This window comes from Lolium perenne, chromosome 5, assembly GCF_019359855.2.
Source record: "Lolium perenne isolate Kyuss_39 chromosome 5, Kyuss_2.0, whole genome shotgun sequence".
In the NCBI taxonomy this organism is placed as follows: Eukaryota; Viridiplantae; Streptophyta; class Magnoliopsida; order Poales; family Poaceae; genus Lolium; species Lolium perenne.
Window position 1 is genome coordinate 143,279,725 of NC_067248.2, and position 16,989 is coordinate 143,296,713.

Here is a 16,989-nt window from a genome sequence, read left to right on the forward strand (position 1 = left end):
TGGGTCCCCTGCTGCCCTTCCTCGTCTCCCCTTCGGACTTCTTAAACCTTCCCGGAAAAATAAGGTGTTTGGCTTTTGTTTCGTCGAATTCCGAGAATATTGCCCGAACAACCTTTCTGGAACCAAAAACAACAGAAAACAGGAACTGGCACTGTGGCATCTTGTTAATCGGTTAGTTCCGGAAAATGCATAAAATCATTATAAAGTGTGAGCAAAACATGTAGGTATTGTCATAAAACTAGCATGGAACATCAGAAATTATAGATACGTTGGAGACGTATCAGCGACGCGGAAGGGGAAGTTTCAGCGCGGGGTCTTTTTCGCGCGTGGACGAGCGATGCCGCGCACTGTAGCCGACGAGTCCCATATGCCGCTCCGGTTTGTGCAAAACGCCACGCGCTCTAAAAGTTTTACAGCACCGCGCCATTTACCGCGCCTGCTGGAGCGCCTGATTCCCTCCCGCGCGCGGTATACCGGCCGTTTTTTTGCAGCGCGGCCTATATAGCGCGCCTGTTGGAGATGCTCTAAACTTACTAATGGTACAATATTTGTAACAAGTGACTTATACATTACTGGCTAAATTAGTGGTTAAAGTTAAAGCATGAAAACACAAGGACGTCATATGCATAGAAACGGAGAGTACTCATTGATAATGCATACCTACATACGGCCAAACCAAAAGGAAATCAGGGGCGGCTTTGTGTAAATCCTGCGGCCTCCGGTGTGTCTGGTCATGGATGATTGACAATGTATACATGATATATTGCCGAATATGGTAATGTATATCGTTTTGTTATACCGCTAACTAATCAACAGAGAATACCAAGAGATAGTAGCTAGCCTTGCATGAATGCGGGCAAATCTCTCATGCTCTCTCCCCCTAGAAACGCATATGAGGTTTTCTCTCCCTTGTATTGCCCATGATCTCTTCCTTGTCTCAAGCCCCGCTGTATATGCTAACCGTGGGTCAACTAGCACCAAAGCTTCAAAGAACACACATTTTATTTATATTTATGTAAAAAAATAATGATACTTAATATCTTTTACTATATTTTTACAAACATGTTTTTATCTTTGGGGCCGCAATTCAAGTGGGTAAAGTCCAAAGAAACTAGGGCACACAGAATATGCATGTGCACAGAAGAACCAACTATAGATTGGATGATTAGTAGAGATGGTTAATTATACCTGTATTTTATGTTTTTTTCTCCTATCTGGTAGCTAGCCAAAAAGTCGGACACGAAAGGACAACACGGAAAGAAGATATAGTAAAACTCCATGTATGATGTAATGCATGTGTTGTTTCTCAGTGAGGTGGACTATGATAATAGTTGTAGATGATACAATACAGACAGCGAGACACCAGTATTAACTTCATTAACAAAGAAAATTACAAAAAACCACCACATATCGGGCAGTTGTTTCATAAAGCCAGCACTATTCGATTTTTTTTTTCAAAAAACAACCACTCTACGGTTAACACACGTTGCAAGGTGCACTGATTCACGTATGAACCGTTTTTAATCAGGAAACTGACGTTCCGGACCCACTGTCAGGCTTAGGTGGCACAACTTAGACGGTGCGGTCGGAGCGCCGTGGACGACCGTTAGCGGCGTAGTGGAGCACACCGCTTGGTCGGTCTTTATGGAGCGATCGCATGGCGTTGACCAGTTCACTCTCCTTCCTAGCTAGCCAGTGAGCTTTTGCTCGTCGCCGTCGCCGCACTAGAGCATCGCCGCCGCCTGGAGAGTTGTCGCCGTTCCCGTGAGCCGCCGCGAGGGACGCGATGTCGAGCTGGCATGACGGGTTGACGAGCTTAGAGAGGCTCCCTGTAAGTGCCAGATTTGAATTTCTAGGGTTTCCGATTTGGGGATTTCTTTCGATTGGTCGATTTACTTCGAATCTGTTTGCATTTCTTGCTCAATAGGAGTTCAATGACATTGACTATGCTCCTGACACAATTGAGGATCCGACATTTCGCGGAAAAGCCGCGGGATCTGGCGAATGTTGTCGCGTCCACAACCTTGAGCCCGTGAAATGTGCGGCCTTTGAAGGGACGAACACTGGGCGTCGTTTCTATCCATGCTCGATGAAAATGTGAGTGTTATTCTTTGTAGTTGATCAACCATTTTCTGTATGCCTTAACCGTAGCAAATTTTAGTGTGTAATTATATCTGTGTAATTGTAGATTGAGTAATACTAGATTGAGTATAAATTAACTGCAGCATGTCAACCATTTTCTTTGCAGCACTGTAATTGTAATTCTTTGCAGCAATGTAATTGTAATTCTTTATGCCTCAACCATTTTATTCGCAGTTGATATAAATTAATTGCAGCCTCTGCCTGTGTAAAACTACATTGAGTACAACATAATTTACAGAATTGCTCTAATTGTGCTCATTTTACTGTAGCATGTCATGAACTGTGGGTTCCATGCATGGGTAAATAATGAGTGGCCTGAGCCATTACAAATGCTCTGAAGAAAATAGGAGGAATGTACTACTCTAGCAATCCAGGTAGAATTGATGACAAATTAGAGCATGCCAGATTTGTTGAGGAGCTTGCTGCAGAGAAAAACAAGATTGAGAAGAAATATGCAAGCCTGCTAGTTGATGTGAAGAAATTTACAGAAGAGACTGATAAAAGTGTGGTGAAGAGAAATTATAAGATGATAACTTCACGAGAATTCATGAGCTAAAAAAGGAAGTTGTTGAGCTGAAGCAGTTGCAGAAAACACATACCAAGGTCATTAGGACAAATAAGGAGGAAATTGAGGCATAAAGAGAGGCTTCAAAGACAGAAAGTGATGCTTTGAAGAAAGAGAATGATAGACTGAATGATGAGAAGAGAAAGCTAGAGTATATGCTCTATGACGTGTTGAAGCTTAGCAATGGAAACAAGGACAAGCTCAAAAGGATTAGGGAAGTGTGTGAGGAGGAGTTGATCATTTGATGTGCTACTGATAGTTTGTAATGGTTAATCGTGGAAATGGTTAATTGTGGTACTGGTAGTTTGTAATGGTTAATTGTGCTACTAAAAAGCTATGTAAGTGAACTCAGGTGTTGTAGGTTGGTTTGTATGTGTTATGTACCCATATGTGTTAGGGTACAAATTTATTGGCCATGTTAACCTTGTCTTATTTGTGAGGTGTTGTAGGTTGGTTTGTATGGTACTGGTAGTATGTGAACCTTGTCTTATTTGTCAACCAGTATGAAATATCTGATGTACTTCCCCTGGACATGGAAGTTATCTTCCAGCTTTTTTACATAAAGCAACGACTTTTGGGGATGTAAATGACAGGGAACCACCACTCTTTGTCAAGTTAACAATAAGTGATAGAGAAGAAAACATAGTACCAAGGCAAAGGAGAAAATTACAAAAAAACCACCACATATCAGGCAGTTGTTTCAGAAAACCAGCACTATTCAATTTTTTTTAAAAAAAAACCACTCCGCGGTTAACACGTTGCAAGGTGCACTGATTCACGATCTGAACCATTTTTAATCAGGAAACTGATGTTTTGGGCCTACTGCCAGGCTTACGTGGCACAACTCAGACGGTGGGCATTAACGTCCGTTAACGGCGCGGCCGGTGCCCTAACATCCCCCGTTCCGACAGGGTTGGAGGCAGCCCGCCTCACTTCTCCCTCTCACTCACGATAGGCATGGCGGCGGCGAATTCGTTCGGCTTGACCTCACCGGTCGACGGCGGCGAAGCTGGAAGAGACGGTGGCATTGAGGGAGAGGGTGGCGAATACGAGTTTGCCGATTTGGGGGGGGGGGCTACTCTCGGTGGTGGATTCGTCCGACCTCACCTTAGCGGTCGGCGGCGCCAGAGCTGGAAGAGACGGCGCCATTGATGGTGAGGGTGGCGCCGGAGCTGGAAGAGACGATGGCGTTGACGGCGAGTTTGCCGATTTGGGAAGCCAGGTCGCGGCGGACGTGGCTTGCTGCGGGAGCTCGAATCCGGCGACCCTCAAGTTTTATTCGCTGGAGAAAGCAACCGCACCGCCGTGGCCAAGGTTCGGAAGGAGCACCATGCCGACAGCAGCCATTTTACATCCGGATTCCTCAGCGACATCGAGTAAGTAATTATTTTCTCACATCTTTTCCATTGTGTGTTACCGATTTGGTCTAGGTTGTCGAATGCAAAATAGAGAATTAAATGTTCTTCATCTCAATATTTGTAGTCTGGATGATGAAACATGGGATGTAAGGTTCAATTTAGATGGACAAGACAATTTAGAACGATGTTTACGCCGATCGGACATCACATACTTGAATTTGCTAGCTCTAATTGAGTTAGAGGGGTATTGAATCAATGACTGCATGTATTTTGTGAAAGAAAATGACAGAAGTGTCGGATGGAATGAGCAAGGTGGAGCAGATGATTGAGCTATATGAGGAGAAGAAGTGCATACATGTCAGTGTTATTAAGAGAGGTAGCACACTGCCAGTAAACATCAACAAACCAGCAGTAGAAGAGCAAATTTCTATGTCAGAAATAGGTTACCTTGTTGTTTACACAGTGGATGATGATGGTGTGGTTTTACCCAGCCAGGAAGAGTTTGTTCAGTGCAGTGAAGATTCAGCTATGATCTACCTGTACACCCAGCAGAGCAATAATGAGAACAAGGGCAAGCAGATTGTTGATGAGCAAGAGGAAATTGCAGAAGACAGAGAAGACTCTTCAGATGATGAGCAAAGATGGAGATTTCATGGAAGGGGATGAATTTGAGACTGAATCTGATGAAGAAAGTGAGATGAATGAGAAAATTACTGATTTGAAGAAGAGAAAGAGAGGTGAAAGGAAGCAGTTATGTGAGGATGAAGAGCCTGAAGACACATTTTGTGATTCAGAAGTTTCTGGTGATGACAGTGAGTGTAAGGTTTTGCAAGAGATGGATGCAGTGATGAAAAACATTGCCAGTGAGGAAAGGGCCTACCACCAGATCACATTGCAGCCAGTAGAGCACAACACCAGCAGATTGGCTACCATCTGTTTTTTTTTTTTTGAGAACTGGGTACCATCTGATGATGAAGGGTAAGATGGTGATTTAGACCCAGAGGATGTTGATGGTTTTGAGACAATGTCATGGGCTCTGCCAAAGGAAAGAAAGAGCAGGCCCAAGAAGATGGAACCTAGGGTCTGGTATGATGAGAGTAGATTGCTCCCTGAACAAGTCTTATGCATGAAGATATATTTCCTTGATGTGTACCAGTTTAGAAGAGCACTGCAAACCCTGCATATTGCACATCTTAGAAACTTCAGGTACCACATATATTAAATTGTCATGTACATCGACACTTATCCTTGGCATTTAATCTAAACATCGACACTTATGCGAGGAAGACAACAATTTTCCATACTATAATAAGCATTGACACTTTTTGCATAACTAGGGGATAACATCGACACTTATCCTTGGCATTTACTCAAATTTAACAGAAGACAACAAAATGTTGAACAGATAGATAATAATATGTAGCGCTTCAAAAATTGTGATTCACAACATAAGGGCACATATCAAATAACCAACTCAAATGATGGAAGCTCCTCACTCAGAGCAAACTTTTTCCAGCACCCAGCAAAAAAACGCGGCTCGGACCAGTATTTACAACGCCATTGTACAACAAAATTCAGACAAGGATCACATAGGCTGGAGAGCACAACTGAGAACATTAGGGAGACCCAGTATCAGGTCGAACAGGCTGTAATTCATGGAAAGTGTAAGCACACTCGAATCGAAAGAAATGTGATATGTATGTTGTACAATGCACAACAGTGGCAATAACTCTTCATTATGGAGCCTTTTCAGGTGGAATGGTTGTTTTGCTCACTATACCCTTGCTAAAATAGTCTGCTACCACAGAAAAGCCGTCCATTGAACCCATCAGCTGCATGAAAAAGAGATCATGACCCCTGGCATTTAATTATAGCTTCTGCTTTGCCTCCATAACAGATCTATATTCAGCAGCACATTCCGGGCATTCTTTCTCGTTGTCCCCGAGGCAGAGAAGATGGAATGGGTGCATGCACATGAAATGGACAGCAGGAACAAGAGTGAAGGTGAAGGCAGTACACTTTCTTAACTGAAAAACTTTTGCGTTTGTCTTGAGGTCTTCTGTCTCCCTTCTCATCAATTCTGTCTCTTCCTGTATAGTGTGTGTCATTAAGTGTTCCTTATTTTAATAAATGAAGAGTGCAGACGGACACTGGCTAAAGCTTCAAACATATGCTCTAAGATCTTGCTACATCAGAGAAGCCTTTTGTAACAATCCTTCCCTTTAGCAAGACTTGGAAAATGATGTTTGCAAAGAAGTTACTGTCATCGTCAGATATGGTACTGGACAGCCAATTTTATCAGCATGATCAAATTTAGTTCATCAAAAGCATGCAATTCTGTTTGGCATGTCTGTAATATGAAAGACCAATGTTCGTAACTCCAGCTTCAAGCATTTCATTGCTAGATTGAAAGCCAAGTTCCTTAGATGGTACACTCCCAAACTAAAGACAAACATGGTTATTTTGTTAACCTCTCTGATTATGTGATGCACATGATAAATATGTTTAATTCAAAATCCTATTATTTCCAAAGTGGTTTGAAGATTCATGGGGCGTGGTATGCAAAAGTCAATTGTTGAATGTCAGTAAACTAGGACAAAATGGTTTGCTTCACAATCTTCTCTTAGCAATGGAAACTTTGATTTCTGTTGAACTATTGGTTGTAGGTAAATCTGTACAAAGTTCATCAACCAAAAGGCAGCATGTGAGAGCTGCTGCGGCATGCTATGCTACTACAACTACAAAATTTCAGTATATCAACAATACATAGTACGAGACTAACAGTAAAACAATTTGCAGTAAACTACTAGGTAGCACAATCTGAATAACAGCTCCTACAAAGTTGTTTGCAACAAACGAACAATTAATTCCCTAACAGATCTGAACTCGAACCTATTTTGCATTACACAGACAGCATACAGAGGGATGCTTTTCAAGGTCATACATCTGCAACGAACCAAAGCTATACTAAGACTACCCACAATGGGAGTATCATAGATAGTATCACGTCACATGCATGCAAAAAAGCTGATGTAGCAGTGCAATGAAAGATGAGAGATGATAGTAGTATTATAGGTAGATAGCGTATCATAGCATGTAGTACTAGAAAATTTAATGCCAAATAAATATTATACTACCTTCGTCCCGGTTTATAGGTCTTGCGTGTATCTCTAGATCATTAATTTAACCAACATGACATAATATATATACTAAATATATATATCATTAGAAAGTTCAGATGTTGTACTTTCTAATGGTATAATTTTTATATTGTAAAACTTATATTATATTGGTCAAATTTACGATATTGATATATATTTGCATTGAGATTCTACAAATCAATTAATATAAGAAGATTATGATACTAGCATATGATATCATGCATTGTGGACCCAATAATATATAGTAGTATCATACACATGATACTTCTATATGATACTATGCATTGTGACTAGTCTAATGTGATTGCCTAAAAATTGTGAAGGCGTTAAGAATAGCAACACAGAAATAAATGCTGCACAAGTACCACAGCAAATTGCTAACCTGGTACTTGTCTTGTCCAATGGCAATCAACAGAATAGGAGGGGCTTCTTCTAGAACCAAAACTGATGCAATCTGCAGAAGTGAATAAAGTTGTCACGTAGAAAGGATGTAATAGTATGCAGCATATATTAATTCTCTTCGTAGTAGGAGAGCAAAGAATGTAGCATGCAAACGAGAACCAACCTGAGATTGGGTTGTTAGGAGGGTGGTTGTACCCCCAGTTCATCAGAGTTCAAATCTCAGGTTTGACATTTGTGTGTCTTATAAAGGCGGAATAGTCATTCAATGGGAGGCGACGTTCCCGTCGACAGCGAGATGTCTGTGGTAACTTCGTCAATTTCAAGATCCAATCCACCAGCTCAGTCTTCCGGAGGTGCTCCTAGGGGTAGGGTGTGCGTGTGTGCGTTCATAGGGGTGAGTGTTTGAGCGTGTATATGAGCGTCTGCGTTTGTACTGTGTTTCTCAAAAAAAAAATGTAGCATGCAAACGGGAGTGACCGAACAAAGTACCTTTGCCTGAGGAAATTGATCTGTGAAGATCCGCAAAATTTGAACGCAGAAAGGAGTTGTTGCATTTGAACCCTCTTCTTGTATTTTATCAAGGTTGAAAACTTTTAGACAGACTGCCGATGACTGTGAAGATTTCTTTGCCGATCATCATCTCCAACCGTGACAAGAACATTTCTTTGCTGATCATACAAAGAAATTAAGTATTAAAAATATCACTTTTATCTGCCATTACCGTGATGAAGACAACAGGGATAAAATACATAGAGAAAATGGCATATTGGGAACAGTAAGAGGTACTTGGTACCTAGAATAGGCAAGAAAAAATGGTCACAAAAGGCCAACACATTTTCTCAGTAGGAAATAGCACCGGCTAAAGGTAATGGAGTGCATTTCTTTCCAAAAAATAACAAAGAAAAAATGTGATCTGAACTCTGAAGCCTTGACAAAACGGCCACTGAAGCGAAGTTTGCTGCGAAACTTATACTGAGTAGTGCGACAGAGCATGGTATCAGCCCAACTGATATTGACCAATTATGTGTCCGCTACCCTTAAATAGCAGTACAGTATTTCAACTAAGAAAATGCATGTGATTGTTCTTCGTCTCCTCGTCATACATGATCAAGCTGGAGGGAACTCTTAACAAAAAATCCATAGAAGAATTCCGCATATCCAGATGACTTTATTCCTGGATGTACCTTGAGCTGCTGGAGGAAGAGGACGGAGGAGGCGTAGGCCTGGAACCCGTAGGAGATGCGGAACCCGCGATCGAGGAGTCCTACAGTGCCGTCGTCGCACCCTACCGCGACGCGGCCGCAGCCGCCCGAAAAGCAGGTCATTCGGCCCGCTATATCGGCTGGCACTGCCTGAGCGCCACCGCACCCGGCCGCCTTCTCCTCGAAGAACTCGAACTTGCGCCACTGGTACATGCTGGGCCGAGGAGAGACGGAACGGGAGCGCGCTGCCGGTCAGCCCATGTAGGATCGATCCCTGCGCCGGCTGGAGGAAGGGAGGGTGAGGATAAGCGGATGGTGATGGGGGGAAGACTCGGCGGCAGAGGCCAAGTGCGGTGGACACGGGAGGGGGGAAGCCGCGGAGTACCGGAGGAACACGCGGTGGAGCTCTCAGGTGCGCCGGACGTTGTGGAGATGGGGGCAGTACGCGGAGGATCGGCCAGCTGCGGTTGACGGCACGGTGCGGCAGATGGCCTGGGCGCAGCGGCCGGCGGCGAAGTATCGGTCGGGGTCGAGCAGAAAACGAGGGAGAAAAAAGTAACGGGAACAGGCCAAAGCCAATCGTGGCCTCTTGGGTCCTTACTTGAGAATCTGGCAAATTGGCATGCCCAAGGCCTTACGCGCACCTGGCATGGCACGGCACAACAAGGCCCGTATGTACACGGGTCGTGACATGTCTGTGGGCCCCGTGCCCAGCTCCCAGGCCCCAGCACGGCTCCTCTGCTTCACGGGCCTGATTTCTGCCCTCTTAGCTTGAAATAGCTTGGAAAAATAGAAAAAATCTTATTAAATATAGAACAAAATTCTTTCTCTATAGCTTGCTAACAGTGATTGGAGTAATTAAATGAGGAAAAATGTCATATGGGATTAAAAAGAGTGAGCTTTAGTTGCTGCATCATCAAAACCGTCCATCCTCACATAAGGAAAAGGAAAATGCTTCGATTCCTACGAACCATAGCACGCTCGTGTCCTCCTCCTTTTGCACATGCCACGCATCCTCGCACCCTCCACTAGGCTTTCTCTCTACCTTAGACTGCTCATAGTGAGGGTAATATAGGTGGTAATATCGCACATCTCAAAATATTTTAGTGATATGTCATAACAATAATTGAATAAAGAGAGTACTATAGTAACTAGCTATGATACCATAACATCACACATTTCAAGGAAATATGAGTCTACAACATAATAAATGGCACTATACATGAAACAACATTTAAGTTACTACCCACTATGGAGGTAGTAACTTAGACTAATAACATGACATATGTTACTAATCTAACGACATATGTTACTAATCTAAGTTACTTCTCACTATGAGCAACCTTATCTTTTTATTGATTTTCTTAGGGCATCTCCAGCGGCGCGATGCAAACGGACGTTGAGCGGCCGTTTGCGTCCGCCGGGGCGAAAGATGCGTCTGGCACCACCACCAGCGGTGCGACGCATCGTGGCCGGGCATCCGCTGCGACGCAAACCCGGCGCATATTTGCGTCAGGTTTGCGTCTCCACGGACGCTGCGCGGATGCGCAAAGTGTTCGCTCGTGTCTCTATCGGGCCCGCCTGGCAGCGAGCCTGTATCGAGGCCATCGCTCCCGCGGTCAGCGCTTCCGCGTCTGCGCCGCAGCCTTCGCCATCAATGGCGCGGCTGTCTGTTCTGCGCGCGCACTGGCGGGCGGCGGCTGGGCTTCTGCGCCGCCTTCAATGGCATCATATCCCGCACGCGGCCGGCCTTAAAAGTCCACCGACCTCGTTCCTCCTTCGCCCACACCTCCACTCGCACCACCACCGCCGCAACGTCATGGGGAAGAAGAAGAACGACTTCGAGGCGTCCGGCAGTGGCACCAGGAACGGGGAGCGGACGCAGAGGGTGCCGTTGCCTGTCACGCTGGGGAGGTTGATGCACGGGAACTGGACGCCGTGCGAGGCCTGGTCGGGCGTGCAATTGCCTGGCGGCTGGCGGCTCAGCTGCCGCCGGGTTCCCGTCCCTCCCATGCCTGCGCGCGAGCCAGATAGGAGCGCCGAGATCCGGCGAAGGAGGCGGTACCTGCCGTCGAACCTCCGCGCCGATCCGGCATACGCAATCGACTCCGACAGCTGGCGCACGTATGTCGTGTCCGAGAGGGATCAGAGGAGGAGGGCGGGTTTCATGGGCGACAGGGACTTCCCTTCGACCGTCCACCGCCGCCTCGTCCTTGAAGACAGCTGGCGCCGACGCGTGCGCACCAGGCGTCGACGCGTGCGCAGAACAACAACGACGACGAATACGATGATGACGACGACTACATCGAGGCACTGGCGTACCACAACGTGGAGGTCAAGGACGACAGCGATGACTACGTCGCGGTCGTCTTCCAGGAATGGCAGCTGGCCATGGCGGAGGGCCGCAACTTTGAGTTCCGGGACAACATCAAGGACGACGAGGTGGCGAAGCTCGGCGTCCTCGTCTCCGAGAACGACCCACCTGTGCAGCCGCGGCTCCCCCGCTACGCCACCGGCTTCATGCCGTCGGGCCTGTCGGAGGATGAAGCCCTACAACTGGCGCTACAGGACTCGGCCGCGCCACAACCGCCGCCGTACAATCCCTGGGCTCCTCCACCGCCGCCACATCCCTGGGTGCCTCCACCGTCGCCAGAGCCACAGCCCTGGGCGCCTCCACCGCAGCCACATCCCTGGGCGCCTCCACCGCAGCCACAGCCCTGGACGCCTCCACCTCAAGCTCCGCCGGCGCGCCCGGTGTACGTTCGGCCGGTATCCAACTGGCCCTAGACGGTTCCGGAGCTCATCGTGCTCGACAACGATGAGGAGCAGCAGTAGGCGCAGACGTTTAGGGTTTATTTGCATGTGGTGGTAAACTATGTAAATTTATGTTTTCATGTTATAAAAAATGATTCGAGAAAATAAATGCGTCGAGCCGCTGGAGCCACCCCTGACGCAAACGGATGCGCGGTCGATTTCGACCATTTCAGCCGACGTAAACGGACGCGCGCGAACATTTTCAAACGCTAAAATGCGTCGGACCGCTGGAGATGCCCTTACACCCAATCGCACTGATGCGTCTCTATTTTCCTCATGGCCAGAGGGCTCACGCCGCAGCTCCATGGTCCAGCCGATGCTCTGCATTTACTCCACTACCCACCACTGCTCGCTCCCTCCTTGAGCTATCCCATGCCTCACTCCATGGCTGCTAGCCAAAGTTGCTGGACGCTGCTGCTGTAGAGGTCAACGGTGCTTGCTGGGAGCTGCAGGGCGCGGGGGTCGGACCTGCACGTGGCGAGGGGAGGCAGATGTGCCTAATCTGCAAACGAAGGTCGCGGTGCTTCATCGTCCTGCCGCCGCGCGCGTGTCGCTGCTGCCAAGTTGGTCCGCCGCAGCTGCAAAGGTGGTTCGCTATTGTTACCAAGGTAGTCTGGTGCAGCTGCGTAGCATGGGTACGACTTCTGCAAAGCCTGAACACCGGCGGTGCCATGCTTTGTAGGCAAGCCGTCAGTGCTACAAAGCTAGGTCACCGGTGTTGTGAAGGTGGGCTGCCGATGCTATGACGGCGAGCCGCCACTGCTCCGAAGGGAGGTCACTGGTGCTGCGAAGGCGAGCCACCGCTGCCCTCCGAAGGTCGATCGTCGATGCTGTGAAGGTGGGTCCTCGTTGCTACCAAGACGAGCCGCCAGTGCTACAACGGTGATCCGCCGCTGCTACGAAGTTGGCCTCCAGTGACCGCTACTACAAAGCTTCCTCCGCCGCCAGCTACAAGACTATACCGCCACCATCGACATGTGCTGCAGAATTTTTTGTCTAGGGGGCGTTCATCAAGGGGAGGCAAGGGAATTATTTTTGGAGACGAAGGGGTCACTGTGTGTGGTGGGTTCATACCACGGGATGGGGGGAAGCGGCAACTGATGTGATCCAATGAATCAATTCGATGGTCCTCTACCCCGGAGGATCAAGACGCGGGATCGACCTGGGGGATGCTCAGCGTTCTCCTAAGGAGGAACGTTCCTCCATCAATTGAACTCCAGCAATATCACATCATCGCATCCAGAACTTTTGCACCAAGCTCGCCACTCCTCGCCACCATTCTCTTCATATTCTGGTTGGAATCAGCCAAGTGTGAGAGAGTGTGGGAAATGACATGGGTGTGTGAAGAAGAGAGTGTGAAAAATGAGAGGGTCAGCTTCCCTTTTATACCGAAAATTTGGCCAAATTTAGAAAAAAAATACCTTGGTCAGCAGGCCTGAAATACAAAAACTACACTAAAAATGAAAAAAAACTCCGCCCTCCTCCCTCCACAGAAACCTAGGGCACCTCACCCTCGACAGCCTAATGACCCGCTCCACGTCCCCCGCTCCCTTTCAAAATTTGAAAAAATGCTAGCTGCCCCAATCCCCAACTCATCTGCTCCACGGGCCAACACGGTCCCTCTTAAGGCACATGTCATGTTGGCCGAACACGGGTCGGGCTTGCTGCTTAGGTTCGGCACGCCGGCGTCACGCTGGAATGGCCATGTTTGCTTGACAAGCAGTAGACAAGGGCCGAGTAGTTGTTTTAGGATGCAATTACACTCATATTTATTATGATTAATAGCTTAATGATGAGGTTATAAGGGAGCCATTGAAAATGCTCATCTTGAGGCCTTCCCACCTTGCACATCATGGAGATCCACTGGTTCCTATTGATGGGGTCATCGACGAACACTCACCTATTGTTCGTCGGCTTTTTAAGCAGTTTTATGGTGCTGAATCTGTTCCACAACTCAGCATGTCAAAATAAGAATAGAATGGAAGATTCCTACAACTCATCGTCTTTAATAAAATTGGGTGTCATCTTAACACAACAAAGTTCACCATCACATGAGAGCGTTAGTATATACCACCTCATTAAAATATATAGGTCATGAGAAGTTTCTATGCACTAGCTGCCACAAAATGTAGATCATCATCAAACCATCACCTTCATGCCAGCATCACCACCCACATGCCCACAAGAAACCCTAGCTCTACAGAATTTAATAGTGCTTGGCCACATGGGCCCCTAGCAAGAGGGTCATGCATGTGCTGCTCATGCATGCCAACAATGTTGGCACCCTAGGCGTTGTTGTCGACAAGGCCGGTAGCCGCGAGCTGCCACATGAGAGCTTGGTGAAGCCTAGAATGTATATGACTCACTTGTAGAGGTAAAGGTGCATGTACATAGGATTGTTTTCCTAGTGGCATGTGCAACCTCCTTGATAGTGTCAGTCATGCTGGTGAAAGTGGGACTGATTTCCGGAAGAATACTTCGGACTGGATATGAGCAAGATGGATTATATTACCTCGAAAATGCATCAACAACACTTGGCGGCGGAGTTATATTTTCAGATTGTGTTGTAATAATTATGCCACTGATCATGTCCATGTTTAAGAGTTGTGAGTAGTTCCCATGTCCTGGAGGATGTCATAGCCATGATTTCTATTTAATATGAGTTGAGTATTTGGTCCAGTATTGTATGCAGTCTGATGTGGTTCTATATATGATGGTATTATACGAACATCGACTACATGATACTTCACCTATGTGAGCTCATAGCATTGCATCTTACAGTAAGGAAAAGAGGAGAAACGTAAAGTGGCACAAATCATGACCCAAGCCTCTCATACTTGGAATAGGGGGTTATTTATCCAAAACCAAAAATCTTAAGCGGCAGTTGGACATTTGTCTTAATAAATCATTTGCTTGCATATAAAATGGCCTTATGATCAATCACTAGGGGTGTAATCTCTCATGTATATGGCTACACTTATCTTAGTTTCTGTCCAAAATAGGAATTAAACTTGACAACATGCTCATCACATTCATATAGAAATCATGTGCTTAATTATCCGTGTAGACCTTGGGAACGCTTGACTCACATGAGTGAACAACAAAGCTTGTCCTCTTGCTGCATAATGAATTGGTATTTCTCTGAAAAGAGATTGATACTTTCGTCACTTTACTATTTACATTTTACCTTTCTTGTACTATACTTTTCAGGAAACTATACAACCAAAACACCAAAAAAACCTTTGCAACTTCAACTGTTTTCTATTGCCATTCTGGTGAATCATTTCCTTACTTCGTTGTGGATTCGAAACTCTTACTTATCGAAAGGTACTATAATTGATCCTCTACACTTGTGGGTTATCACGACCTTCAAGAAGAATCTATATATGCACACTCTTCCTGGCTTAGCACTGCTCAAATCCAGGTAAAAGTGTTGAGATTGCATCGCTCTTTGTATGGCTAAAACATTCTGCCATAGCATGGTTTTATTGCTTTAGACGATCCACTATTCAAATGAAATATAAACAAATCAATGTCGGTCACACATTGTTTTAGAAGCGTGATGGAGACACGATGGTTGTTCTAACTGCTATGTTGATGACATCACATCTAAATAAAGAAGGTGAAGAAACACTTAGCACAAGAATTTGAGGTTAAAGACCTAGGATTGCTTTGATATTTCTTGGGAACTGACATATGTTGAAGTACAAAAGGTATTTACCTATCTCAAAGGAAGTATGTTTTATTGTCAGAAACTGAAATGTCTAGATGTCGTCCTGCTTCTAGTCCAATTGAATCAAATTATAGTATCACCAAAGGGATGATCTCATATAGATAGAGAATAGTACCTGAGGCTAGTAGGACTAGTAGGACATTAATTTAATTGTCACAAAACTGCCCTGATATAGAGTTTGTTGTAAGTGTAGTAACTCACACTTGTACAAACTCGAAAGTTAAGAGACGGCGCCCTCAGTCGGTTTCCACCAAGTGTAGGAAAAACCGCTTCGGTTATCGGCCCTCAGTCGGTCACGATTTCTCGCCCATCTTTAATACATTTAGAGCTGGTGAGGAGTTATCACCGGCTCCAAAAGTTGTCGGTCGGAGCCGACCCTTAAAAGAAACTGGATCTAAGATATTTCTTAGATGGTGACGATATACGACCGCCTCTAAAAGAAATTGTACCCCAGACGGGCATTTATAGCAACCATCTCCTTGAGTAGGAAGAGGGCAAATCTGAAATCCGGCAACACCCGCCAATTTCAATGACAGTACGGTACTGCTCTTTGCCTTCATCATCTTATTTCTATTTGATTTGTTTCTCTGGATCCGGCAATACCCGCCAGTTCCAAAGATGGCTCGACAGTACAATGTTCTTGGCCGTCTGAGGATGTGGTTATTAGAGCCGGAACGGAAAACCGGCTCAGGGTAGTCCGATCTTACAGATCGAGGGCTTGAGCCGGAATCGAAAACCGGTTGAGGACTATGTTGTAGGGATTCATAGCATAGAAAACAAAAAAATTCCTACCGCGAGAACGCAATCCAAGCCAAGATGCAATCTAGAAGACGGTAGCAACGAGGGGATGAACGATACTAACCCTTGAAGATTTCCAAAGCCTACGAGAGGAGGCTCTCGTTGTTGCAGTAGACGATCACTTGCCGCTTTCAAAAGCGCGTAGAAGATCTTGACGGTGCAACAATCGGGCAGCACCTCCGTACTCGGTCACACGTTCGGTGTTGATGAAGATGACGTCCTTCTCCCCGTTCCAGCGGGCAGCGGAAGTAGTAGCTCCTCCTTGAATCCCGGCAGCACGATGGCGTGGTGGCGGTGTCGATGGAGATCTCCGGCGGAGCATCGCTAAGCGTTTGCGGGAGAGGTGGAGGAGGTGGGGCGGCTAGGGTTTGGAAGAGGGGGTGGCCGGCCACTATGGGGTGCGGCCAAGCTATGGGCTTGAGGTGGCCGGCCCCCTCCCCTTGTCCCTCATTATATAGGTGGAACACCCAAGAGTTGGTCTACAAGTCTTCGAATAAGACCCCAAACCAAAACCTTCCATATGACATGAAACCTACCCAAGGTGGGATTCCCACTTGAGGTGGGATTCCCACTTGAGGTGGGATTCCCACCTTTCCTTGGGAGGGGGTGGCCGGCCACCTTGGTGGAGTCCACCTGGGACTCCACCCCTCTAGGGTTGGCCGACCAAGCTTGGTGGAGTCCCTCCGGGACTCCGCCTTCCAAAGTGATTTCTTCCGGACTTTTCTAGAACCTTCTAGAACCTTCCATAAATGCACCGGATCATTTTCAAACTTATAAAATGACTTCCTATATATGAATCTTATTCTCCGGACCA